Source organism: Saccopteryx bilineata, chromosome 11 (genome assembly GCF_036850765.1).
Source record: "Saccopteryx bilineata isolate mSacBil1 chromosome 11, mSacBil1_pri_phased_curated, whole genome shotgun sequence".
NCBI classification, from domain to species: Eukaryota; Metazoa; Chordata; class Mammalia; order Chiroptera; family Emballonuridae; genus Saccopteryx; species Saccopteryx bilineata.
This window is the reverse complement of record NC_089500.1, coordinates 46,387,265-46,400,704: the sequence shown is the minus strand read 5'-3', so window position 1 is coordinate 46,400,704 and position 13,440 is coordinate 46,387,265. Positions and strand designations below refer to the sequence as shown.

The following is a 13,440-nucleotide window of genomic DNA, read 5'->3' as shown; positions in this document are numbered from 1 at the left end:
CGGCACGCCCACCAGGGGCGACGCTCTGCCCACCAGGGGGCGATGCTCTGCCCATCCTGGGCGTCGCCATGTTGCGACCAGAGCCACTCTAGCGCCTGAGGCAGAGGCCACAGAGCCATCCCCAGCGCCCAGGCCATCTTTGCTCCAATGGAGCCTTGGCTGCGGGAGGGGAAGAGAGAGACAGAGAGGAAGGCGCGGCGGAGGGGTGGAGAAGCAAATGGGCGCTTCTCCTGTGTGCCCTGGCCGGGAATCGAACCCGGGTCCTCCGCACGCTAGGCTGACGCTCTACCGCTGAGCCAACCGGCCAGGGTATAACTTAATTTTTAAAGAACAACTCTGGTTGTTGTTGGAGAATACACGGGAGGTGGGGGGTGAGTGGGAGCAGAAAGCCACCTTGGAGGCCATTGCCATCACATAAGGGGTGATGATGTCTTGGACCAGGTGGTGACCATGGACCTGGTAAGAAGGCACCAGATTCTGGATATATTTTGAAGGGTATGACTGAGAATTTTCTGATAGATTGGATGTGGCTTATGAGAGAAAGAGAATGGCTTCGAGGGCTTGGCCTGAGAAACTGGAAGAATGGAATAGCCATTTGCTGAAAAGGTGAAGATTGTAATCATCTCACACACCAAGTCGGAGCCCCCTTCTGACTCCGCAGCAGCTACATGCCAGAGTGGAAGGGAAAAAAGCTGCCTTTGGCACCTGGCATGGAGTCCTCGCACGTTGTCAGCAGGCAACAGGGAAACAATGGAAAAAAAGTGGAAAGAACAGAAAAGGAGAGTGTATATTTGTTTATTGGTATCTGAGCAGATCTTTGGCTTCTAAGGGCCAAGGAATCCTATGGATTCAGACAGGACAATGGGTCAAGGAGATGTTGCGGTCAACAGGAGCATCCATGTGCATTTCCATTTGGCATTTGGTCTCTAATTTCATTTAAAAAGTTGTAAAACTGTGGTAATAATGTCTACCAACAAGAACATATCACAGAGAAAGGTAAACAAGATTGATGAACCTTTAACCAGACTCATCAAGAAAAAAAGAGAGAGGACTCAAATAAATAGAATTAGAAATGAAAGTGGAGAAGTAACAACTGACCCTGCAGAAATACAAAGGATTGTAAGAAAAGACTATGAAGGTCTGTATGCCAAACAATTGGACAACCTAGGCGAGATGGATAAATTCCTAGAAACATATAATATTCCAAAACTCAATCTGGAAGAATCAGAAAACCTAAACAGATTACAACAAATGAAATAGAAACAGTTATCAAAAAACTGCCAGCAAACAAAAATCTTGGACTAGATGGTTTCATAGGCGAATTTTACCAAATATTCAAAGAAGAACTAATACCTATCCTTCTCAAGCTATTTCAAAAAATTCAAGAGGAGGGAAGACTTCCAAGCTTCTTTTATGAGGCAAGCATAATCCTCATTCCAAAACCAGGTAAAGACACTACAAAGAAAGAAAACTGCAGGCCAATATCCCTGTTGAACTTAGATGATAAATTCTCAACAAAATAGTAGCAAACCAGATACATGAAAAAATTATACATCATGATCAAGTGGGATTTATTCTGGGGAGGCAAGGCTGGTACAATATTCACAAATCAATAAATGTGATTCATCACATAAACAAAAGGAAGGAGAAAAATCATATGGTAATATCAATAGATGCAGAAAAAGCATTTGATAAAATCCAGCACCCATTTATGATCAAAACTCTCAGCAAAGTTGGAATATAGGGAACATACCTCAACATGATAAAGGCCATCTATGACAAACCCACAGCCAACATCATACTCAATGGGCAAAAATTAAAAGCAATCCCCTTAAGATCAGGAACAAGGCAGGGGTGCCCCCTTTCACCACTCTTATTCAACATAGTTCTAGAAGTCCTAGCTACAGCAATCAGATAAAAAGTAGAAATAAAAGTCATCCAAATTTGAAAAGAAGAAGTAAAACTATCATTATTTGGTGATGACATCATACTGTACATAGAAAACCCAAACTTTTAAAAGCAGGGGTCCCCAAACTTTTAAACTGGGGGCCAGTTCACCTCCACAGACCGTTGGAGGGCCAAACTATAAAAAAAAACTATGAACAAATCCCTATGCACACTGCATATATCTTATTTTAAAGTAAAAAACAAAACGGGAACAAATACAATATTTAAAATAAAGAACAAGTAAATTTAAATCAAAAACTGACCAGTATTTCAATGGGAACTATACTCCTCTCATTGACCACCAATGAAAGAGGTGCTCCTTCCAGAAGTGCGGCAAGGGCCAGATAAATGGCCTCAGGGGGCCACATACAGCCTGTGGGCCATAGTTTGGGGACCCCTGACCTAAAGTCTCAATCATAAAACTACTAGACCTGATAAATGAATTCAACAAGGTAGCAGGATATAAAATTAATATTCAGAAATCAGAGGCATTTTTATACACCAACAGTAAGCTGTCTAAAAGAGAAATTAAGGAAACAATCCCCTTCATTATTGCAACAACAACAAAAATAAAATACTTAGGAGTAAAATTAACCAAGGAGGTAAAGGACTTGTACTTGGAATATTATAAAACATTGATGAAAGAAATCAAGGAAGCATATACTGTGTTCATGGATTGGAAGAATAAACAACATTAAAATGTCTATATTACCTAAAGCAATCTATAAATTCAATACAATTCCTATTAAAATACCAATGGCAAAATTTATAAAGAACTTCTAAAACTCAACACCAGCAAGGCAAACAATCCAATTTAAAAATTGACAAAAGAACTTAATGGACACTTCTCCAAAGAGGACATATAAATGGTCAATAGGCATATGAAAAAATGTTCAATGTCACTAATCATCAGAGAAATGCTAATTAAAACCACAATGAGATACCACCTCACACCTGTCAGAATGGTGCTCATTATCAAATCAACACACAATAAGTGCTGACGAGGGTGTGGAGAAAAGGGAACTCTCCTGCACTGCTGGTGGGAATTCAGACTTGTGCAGCCACTGTGGAGAACTGTATGGGGTTTCCTCAAAAAATTGAAAATGGAACTGCCTTTTGATCCAGTTCTCCCACTTTTAGGAATATAGCTTAAGAATACTAAATCAGTGATTCAAAAGAAGAAATGCATCCCATGTTTAATGCAGCATTGTTTACAATAGCTAAGGTCTGGAAACAACCCAAGTGTCTGTCAGTGGATGAGTGGATTAAAAAGCAGTGGTACATATACACAGTGGAATACTACGTGGCTGTGAAAAGGAAGGAAATCTTACCTTTTGTGACAGCATGGATTGACCTGGATTATTATGCTAAGTGAAATAAGCCAGATGGAGAAAGAAAAATATCATATGATCTCAGATATATGTGGAATCTAAGGAACAAAGTGAACTGAGGAACAGAATAGAAGCAGAGGCGGGGTCACAGGGGTCAGAGGACAGCAGTCAGAGGGAAGGGGAGGAGGGGATGGGATCAGAGAAGGTAAAGGGATTAGTGAAGTTATATATACTTACACAGAGATATATTGAATAGATAATAGGACAGCAAATCCTAACAGTGGGGAAAGGGGGTATAAAAAGGGACACGAGTGGGGGGTTAGGGAGTTATATTTAGTGGGACACTTGAATCTATATAAACACAATAAATTAAAAATTAATAATAATTTAAAAAGAACATATTACAGAGATGTTGTAAAGATAAATAGGGTGCTTGATATGCATGTTTCTGAACAAATTCTAGGAGAGATGCTATGTGAAAGCAAGGTATCGTTCCAGAAAAAACCCCACAACGCCTTAATTAACCAGCTTTCTTTTGCAGCAGTCTTAGCTATTTGAACTATGCTTGAAGACAAAGAAGTCAGAGAAGAAAAAACATCCACTAAAGCTCAGAGACGTATAAACTGGAGAACGTCAGAGATTCTTACTTGGAGCCTAGAAACTCTTAGTTTAAAAACATCTGTAACTGATTTTTATTGGTAGACCAGGTAAGAGCAGGAGTCAGTACAGCAGAATGGTTATGTCAACACCAAATTCAATCTTCATATTGACCAGTGTACCATCCTGGGTCAACCAGTATTCTAGCATTTCAAAAATAGCCTGTGTAGCATGACTCAATGTACCCATTTCAGTTTGGCCTATAACGAGTCCAACAAAGCCAAATTTTGCAGCAATGAGCTATTCCTCAGACCATGGTGCATCACTACTGGCATCATCCTTTAAAAAAAAAAATCACTTTAGGAGGGTCAAACTTGTACACTTCCTCAACACCAGGATTTCTTTTGAGAAAGAACCAGTTGCCATGCTTCGATAAATCCGTTCAATTGGAATCACTTCACACTTGAGTGCAATGAAAGCTGTCTCCCCACATTTGCTATTGAAAGAAGTTTTCGATACCTGCTTCCTGTAACAACAGAAAAATACAACTGGTAATTTTATTTATTTAAGATTGCACTTTTTCCTTCCAGGTGATTCTTTCTGGCTGCATTTCCTACTGTAATATGGGACTTGTAACCTTGGACCACAGGAGCCCTTTTCCTGGACTATCTAACAATGCATAGACTTCTTTTCTTTTACCCTCATAGACTATTTTACCAACATGCAGTACCTCAGCTGTTGCCATTATCGTGGGTGGGAGAGGGGGTCAGCTGCTCTAGGAAGAGCCTTAAAGGCAATTTTTAAAAGTTAGAGCCTAGTGTTAATGGAAAGAGGCAAAAAATTATAAAAAAAAACACATAAGCATAAAATTTAAAAATAATAAATTCAGTGTCAGTGCGAAGGAAAGCAGCTTAATGCACTTTCATATCATGTTGTACAACCTTGAGGTGCAATCATTATAATTAATATTACCCTGAGTTATTGAGATAATATTCAGCACACTCTATTATACACATACTTTTTAGAAGGTACAATATAGTTAAGCCAAAGTTTCTATGCAGGCACTTGTGTGGAACAGATTGTAAACCAGGGGTAGTCAACCTTTTTATACCTACCGCCCACTTTTGTGTCTCTGTTAGTAGTATAATTGTCTAACCGCCCGCCGGTTCCACAGTAATGGTGATTTATTAAGTGGGGAAGTAACTTTACTTTATAAAATTTATAAAGCAGAGTTACAGCAAGTTAAAGCATATAATAATAATTACTTACCAAGTACTTTATGTTGAATTTTTGCTAAGTTTGGCAGAATAAATCTGTATAAAACACCTTACTATAGTTAAATCTGTCTTTTTAGTTATACTTTGGTTGCTCCGCTACCGCCCACCATGAAAGCTGGAATGCCCACTAGTGGGCGGTAGGGACCAGGTTGACTACCACCGTTGTAAACCAATAATGTCAAATTAATGAAACTCATTTATTTGAAAATTTGCAGGGATTTACTCTAATGACTACTTAAAAAAGTATTTACCTGTGGGATATGACTGTTTTTAGCAAAACACATGTAGAGTACATCATAATCATCTTATATATAAGCTGATAAAGTTGTTTCACACTTTAAAAATGTCATTTACAAAACCCTAAAACTTCACACAGCTGGTTTCCAATTTGATGGCTAGAATTAATGCAAGTATGTGATGAATGCTCTTCTTGTGGTGTAAGTCAGAGATGGAACTGGTTAGAGGCAGTATGTTTTCAAGCATATTAATAAAACACACACACACACACACACACACACACACACACACACACACCCTATCACATAATATCATTTATCTCAGGAAAACATGTTTTTTTCAAACCACAAATTAGGACTTAGCAGGTGAGAAATACAGATGTCCATCAGGGGATAGGGTATTTACAATACAGAACTTCCATAGACCTTCAAGACTCCACGTCCTCACCTGGTACAGCTTTTTCCCTGTTATCTGAGCAGGCAGACCTTGGGCTTCTGAGGGCCAACTGGTCCCTCCAAGTTGTTTTCTTGGGCTCATTTTTCACTCTTAGTTTATTTCCTTCTGGTTCTAAACAGTTCATCTGTTGGGCTCTGTTAACCCAAATATTCATAGGTTGATTATTTGGTGGGTGGTGGGGATGGGTCTCACTCCTCTTCCAATCCCCTGCTCCTAGCATAGAATTTGGTCCTTAACACACAATAAATGTTTGTTGAATGGGATTGGATTAACGTGGCTGAGAATTAGCAGCACCCCTCACTTCCTGAGCCATCTGGGTTCATGCCACCTGGAGTGCCTTGGCCTAGACAGGCCTGGCCCTGCAGATGGCCTTATCCTCCACCCTGGGGAGGGGGCAGGCTGGCCTGCTCTTCCTCCCGTGGACACCCAGCCTGGCTCAGGAGAGCATTCAGCTGGGCCCTGCTTGAAGGCCGCTGATGGGCTGAGGACATGTGGATTCCCCCGAAGCAGCATTTTCCCAAGGTTTGGCTGTGCTAATTATTCCTTCCCCTGCTGGTGTTAAAACCTTGGACTTGAAAATAAAATCAAGGGAGGGGTGTGGAGGGGCAGAGGGTAGGGAAAGGAGTTAATAAGCAGAACAAGGTCACCCATCTGCTGCCGCTGTCCACATTCCTTATCTGTGACACCAGCAGCCCAAGGTCCCCTCTTTTCATAAAAACAGTTGAATCCCCTAAGATGATAAAATTAACTTAATTCTGGCCTTCTGCCTTAGACATAACAGAGCTCGCCTTGTTATTGGGGCTGCCCTGATGGGATGAAGCGTGTCTCCTCCCCATAGCCCTGAGGTATGAGAAGGAACTCCACTTCTAGTGGGGGCTTAGTGGGACCACGGGCACCATGGCTCTTGCATGTCATCTCAAGGCTGGTGGCAGTTGTCCAACTTGGGCAGGCCGATGTGCATGTCTGCAAGGTTTTGCTTCCTGGGCAGGTGACAGACAGACTCCAGCTCTCTGACAAGGCTGTGACAATACCCTGTCATTCCACACCTCTACAGGGGAGAAGGGATGAGCTGACCCTTGAAGCCAGAAAGCCAGAGCACCTTGAAGTCCATAATGCTCCAGTGCAGTGGCCTCTGGCAGGGTCTGTGTACCAATAGAAGACACAGAGAAATACAGGGGCAAACTCTGCCCTTGACAAGAGGGGCTGGGATGGAGGATATGGTCCAGTAGAATCCAGAAGTTGTGTGATCCTGGGCAAGTCACCGGGTCTTGATATCTTCGTGTGTGAAATAGGAACAGGGACTACCATGTACAAGGATGAAAGACAATGGCGGCTTTAAAGGTTCTAGCTCCTGCTTGGCACATTGTGGTGTTTACTGACTGGTTGTTCAGTTATCTCTGAATAAACCCATTAAATAAGTATTGTTGCAACCACAGAAACCAAAGCAAAGAAACCAAAACAAAATATAAAAAGCAGGGGCAAGGCTGATATAGAAGTTCCTTCAGAACTTAAAAAAAACACGGGTGCATAATAAATGCTGTTACACACTTTTCATTTTTTAACCCCAGCTTTATCAAGATATAATTGATATTGTGTAAGTTTAGGGTATATAATATAATGATTTGATATATATATATAAATGATCACCACAATAAGATTAGTTAATGGGTTCCTTGCTTCACACAATTACCTTTATTTTTGTATTTTGTGCTGAAGACATTTAAGGTCTACTCTTTTAGCGACTTTAAAGTATGTAATAATGACCTGGCAAAGTAGCTCAGTGGTTGGAGCCTCATCCCAATATACCAGGGTTGGGGATTCAATCCCTGGTCAGGGAACATACAAGATTAGACCAGTGAATGCATAAATAAATAAAAGAGCAAATCAATGTTTCTCTCCCTCTCTCTCTCTCCCACTCACTCTCTCTTTCTCTCTCCCACTCACTCTCTCTTCCTCTCTCCCTAAAAATCAATTAAAAAATAAAGTATATAATACAGTATTGTTAACTATAGTCACCATGCTGTACATTAGACCCCCAGAATATATTCATTTTGTAACTGGGAGTTTGTACCCTTTGACCAGCTCCTTCCCATTTCCTCCACCCCTCACTCTCTTGCCTCCAGCCCCTGGTAAGCATCACATTACTTTCTGTTTCTGTGAGTTCTCCTTTTTTAAATTGCATAGATAGCCTGACCAGGCGGTGGCGCAGTGGATAGAGCGTCGTACTGGGATGTGGAGAACCCAGGTTCAAGACCCCGAGGTCACCAGCTTGAGTGCAGGCTCATCTGGTTTGAGCAAAAGCTCACCAGCTTGGACCCAAGACCACTGGCTCTAGCAAGGGGTTACTCGGTCTGCTGAAGGCCCGTGGTCAAGGCACATATGAGAAAGCAATCAATGAACAACTAAGGTGCCGCAACAAAAAACTGATGATTGATGCTTCTCATCTCTCTCCGTTCCTGTCTGTCTGTCCCTGTCTATCCCTCTCTCTGACTCTCTCTCTGTCTCTGTAAAAAATAATAATAAATAAATAAATAAATAAATAAATAAATAAATAAATATCTTGCACAGATAAGTGAAATCGTTGTATATTTGTTTTTCTGTCTGACTTATTTCACTTAGGGTAATGCCTTCAAGTTCCACCCATGTTGTCACAAAAGGCAGGATTTAATAAGCCATATAAGAAAAGGAAATCCATTTTTAAAATTTTTTTCAGTTATAGTTTACATTCAATATTATTTTGTATTAGCATCAGATGTACAGCATGTGGTTAGACAATTATTTATTTTGCAAAGTGTTCCCCCTGATATTTCCAGTACCCACCTGTCATCATTATTACAATATTATCAACCATATTCCCAATGCTGTGCTTTATATCCTATGACTATTTTGTAACTACCAATCTGTCCTCAATTCCTTCACCTTTTTAACCCAGTTCCCCAACCCTTCTTCCCTGTGGCAACCATCATTCTGTTCTCTGTATCTATGAGTCTGTTTCTGTTTGTTTGTTCATTTATATTGTTCTTTAGATTCTACATATAAGTGAAATAATTTGGTATTTGTCTTTCTCTGACTGACTTATTTTACTTAGCTTAACATTGTCTAGGTCCATCCGTGCTGTCACAAATTTAGATTTTTTTAATTCAGTTTAGAGAAGAGAGAGACAGAGAGAGAGAGAGAGAGAAGAGGGGAGGAGCAGGAAGCATCAACTCCCATATGTGCCTTGACCAGGCAAGCCCAGGGTTTTGAACCAACGACCTCAGCATTCTAGGTCTAGCAATCGCAATCCACTGCACCACCACAGGTCAGACAAATTTAGATTTTATTCTTTTTTAAGGGAAATCCATTTTTAAATCTAATAATACATCTTGGCGGTCAGGTTGTATTAGTACTTATAGATCTGCCTCTGTTCTTTTAAACAATGACTGCATGATAGTCTATTACATGAACGGGCCTGGCTTCTATCAATTGACAGGTGCATATAATCTTTTGCTAAGGCCAACCCTGTGATGATAAATATTCTTATACATACTACTTAGAGCATATGCATCAGGATACTGATAGCCCTATGTTTTCCAACACTTTAATTAGTAATTTGAGTGAAAAAATAGAAGGCGCATCTTTCAATTTTGCTGAAAAGGAGAGCTAGTACAATTGGTGGGCAAATTTCCACATTTGTCTTCCCTAGATTACCGTATATAACATATATGGTATGTTATATCTGTCGTGTATATATTGAGTACACCTGCTATGTGCCAGATACTGTTGCAGACACTTGGGATCCATCCATCAGTGAATAAAACCAACCAAGATTTCTGCCTTCATGGAGGCCATAAGCTAGCAGGGGAAGACAGACAACAATAACATAATAAATAAGAAAGTTACATAGTATGCCAAAAAGAAACAAGCGCTGTGAAAGTGGGACAAGTTATAATGCAGACTGCCGGGGCAGGAGGTGACCTTGTAGGTCTAAGTTTCGTAATGCACTTTTGTGTTTTAAAGCATGGCATATTATGGCAAGGGCACGTTTCATTTGGACTGAACAGAATTCAAACAAAGGCAAAGCTCTCCACGTGGCTGGGTCTGCAGACTCTCAGGATATTACTCACCTTCCTCTCACAGCAGCAATGATGTTGCCAGGGGAGTCTGGAACGCCTTTTAAAGACTTCTCTAAAGCTTTTCCACACCAACATGGGGGGGGGGCGGGGAGGGCAAGACCTAATGTTGCCGGCTCTGCACCAGCCTGTGGGGAGGTGATAATGTGAGGGACAAATATCAGAACATAGAAGAAATCTTCCTGTGATGGAATTGAACATCCATACTCCCCACCCCATGCACCTGCCTCATAATTCTTCACTTTACCACCAAGATGCTGTTAGAGGCACGGAGGTGTCAGAATGAACCGCCTCACCCTTTATTCCCATAGTCTTTAAAATTGTGGGTCCCACGCCTTTTGCCCTTTGAGACCTGAGGAATGTGCAGCCCCTCTCCTCCCAGCAGATCTCCAGGCACAAAATGCAAATTTTGCCAGCAAAGCCTGCAGGTCACAGGCCAGGGACCCATCTGTTGGCCTCAGTTAAAAATTCATGCTGTTGCAACAACTATTTCCTCTGCCTTGTATTGTTCATGTTTGCTCAATGGATTGAAAATATTTTCACAATGAGCATCAGTCTTAAATCATTTTGGTATCTTGCCGCCCCCAGCCTCAACACAGTTTCTGGCACATTCTAGAAGCTCATTAAATATTTGTTGGAATTGAAACCCCACCATAGGGGCAGCTGCTTTCTTGTTAAGAAAGAAACTGGGCTTTTTTTTTCCTCCCCCTCAAATGGAACTAATATACCTCAAAGGGAGAGAAAGGCAGGTCTGCTGTTGAGAACATGCCTTAGGTGGGGGCACAGGTAACAATAACGCTTTTGCTTCTGCCCATCCAGATGCGGACTAAGTACCAGGAAGTGGATCCACATAACAAGGTGATCTTTAGATTTTTTTTTTCTTTTGCTCCAACCCTGTGCTGAGGCACTTGAATAATCCTGGTTTCCAGAGCGCAGACTACTGTAATGATAATCCAGGAAGTAAACTGCCCTTTGAAAAGAAAGGAAGAAACCAATCAACTAAGTATTTATTTATATTTAATGCTCCAGGGCTTCTGTTTCCAACTTTGAAGCGTTTCTGGCAAAGGCTTTTTGAAGTCATTAATCCTAGGGGCCAATCGAAATGTCTTGAAGGCTGTTCCCCCGCCCCTGGAGCCTGGCACACAATGTTTACAACCTGTGGGCTTTCCAGGAAGGCAGGAAGGTGAGGAGGGAGAGGCTGGTGGCAGGGAAAGAGAAAATGAGCAACTACTTGACTTTGAATCTGTGCTGGAACCTTTGGTAAGGAAAGAATTTTCCTGAATTGATTGATTTGGTAATTTTCAATCGGGGTTGACCTGCCCATGCCCTTCCTCACAAAAGTCAGGCACAGACACACTGACTCTGGAGTCCTGTTTTCCTCTAGTTCATGTCCGGGGATCCCTGTTGAAAGAATCAGCTCTGACCCCCCCCCCCCCCCCCAGTGACTGGCTCCAAAACCACCTACTTTTTTTTTTAATGATGTGCAAGCAATCTTTGTTCATCATCTGCAAATAAGCAAAAAGAAATGCTATATGATTCTCCCTCTCAAAGATAATCATGCTTCCCACATTTTATTTATTTATACATATACATATGTACAAACAAAAAGTGTTATTTTATACATATGATTTTATGGCCTGTTTTTCTCACTTTAATAATATTTTATGATAGATTAGTAAATATATACTGAGAATATTAAGACTATACTTTCAGGGATCATTTCTATAGTTTGTTTGTTATACTGAGAATATTGTTTTTAATGGCTGCCTAGCATATCATTGTATGACTGTTCAAAATGTATTTAGCCATTTCTCCTATTTGAAGATTTAATAGTTGCATTTGTTGTAAAGTAACTAAATTCACAATTCCGCGGGTGTTAGTAGAGGCACGTAGTCCAAATAAGTTTTTGAAAAGTTTTATTAAAGAAAATTTATTAAATATGCCAGCCACATATGGCTGACACAGGGCAACAGACCCAAATTGTGCAGACCCCAAAAATAGTTCAGGGGCTGTTTATATACTCCTAATTATACATGGGAGGGGAAAAAACCTGACATCACGGCATAAGTTTATACCTTTTGTTTAGAGATACATACATTAACTACATGCTTTCAGGAGGGGAAGGGTAGTTCCCATAGGGACAAATGCCTATAAGTGGTTCATCAGTATAAGAAAAGATTTTAATTTAATCTTTTTCTTCCTGTACCTGGCTAGCTATTCACCTTCCTCTTCTGTATTTATAACACAATGCCATCAACCATCTTAGTTTTGATGCTAATCACACACACATAAAAATCACATTTATAAAATCTTTCTGTACGCCCAGCACAAATTAATAAAATGTTCTTTAAACTTCCTAAAATATTAATATTAATTCCATAGCTTTTGGCACATTACAACATTCCCCACTGATTCTATTTCTTAAGTCAAATCTTTGACTTAATTTACTGATGAGCATAAGGCTGTTGTCTAAGAATATTAACTTATAATATGTAACATATTTAACAGAGCATTAAGTGTTGGTCAAATAAGTTTTTAAATATATGTTTGCTCACTTATAGCTTGCATTGGGTGTGGGGGACAGGCTATAAGCAGGCAGGGTGGTTATAGCCTAAGGCTTAGTTTTAAGACTAAGCTTTTCCCCACACCCTTGACTGATTGCATGATGTGGGGTGGTGCACTCTCATGAGGAATCCCATTATGCCTCAGATAAGTGACTTTGTATCAGAGACTTCCTTGTTTGTATATTGGATTAAAGGTTTTGATTTCTACACTATAAAGTGGGGCAGACCGGGAGCTTGCTCTCTCTCAGTTCCTGACATTAGCATTAGAGAGGAGAGCAGAGAAAGGCCACGTGGAGGAGGGAAGCAGCCAAGACGACGGGGTGCTGAAGGAGAAGCCAGTTTGTGCAGAGTTTGTTCAGGGAAAGGAGATGGGGAACAGAGGTACATAAGACTGTTGAGATTAAAAACCTTTGATCCTAGGAAAACTCGGATAAGTCAGTGGCTTTGGGAGCCTTGAATGGAAAGGGAAGTGTTTTCCCACAGTTTGTATTACTTGCCTGCCAGGTGCAAGCTAAGATTAAAGGTAATGGCCCACCAGTTCTTGGCTCCGTTGTTTCATTACCATCTGTCCAAGTCCAATGTGAACCTGCATGGGCCAGGCGGCTGTGATGGCAGCCGTGGCTACTGGCCTTACAAATAGCAATACAGTTCACTAAAGAAACAAATGTTATTGATAAATTTCTTATAAACTGCACAAACCTTTTGCAATTTACATAAAAATTAACTGGCTTTGATAACAATTTATTTTAGTCTGAATTTTTAATTTATAACCTTTAACTCTTAGTGACAATTAAGTTGGCTTTTGTTTTTACCCTAGTTTTCCCTTTTCCCCAAAGTCTGATTAAAAAGAGTCCTTAGGTTCTTCATATATTTGCCATACGTAAACCAACCAGTTTCCTGTTTGTGGTTGATGCCTTCT

General features: G+C 40.5%; 2 pseudogenes; one reads left to right on the top strand and one right to left on the bottom strand.

The window, feature by feature from the left end:
- Positions 1 to 3,998: 3,998 nt before the first annotated feature.
- LOC136315053 (bifunctional phosphoribosylaminoimidazole carboxylase/phosphoribosylaminoimidazole succinocarboxamide synthetase pseudogene) lies at positions 3,999 to 4,620 on the bottom strand (annotated as a pseudogene).
- Positions 4,621 to 11,654: 7,034 nt separating this feature from the next.
- Positions 11,655 to 11,729, top strand: LOC136315771 (small nucleolar RNA U3; annotated as a pseudogene).
- The last annotated feature ends 1,711 nt before the right edge of the window (positions 11,730 to 13,440 follow it).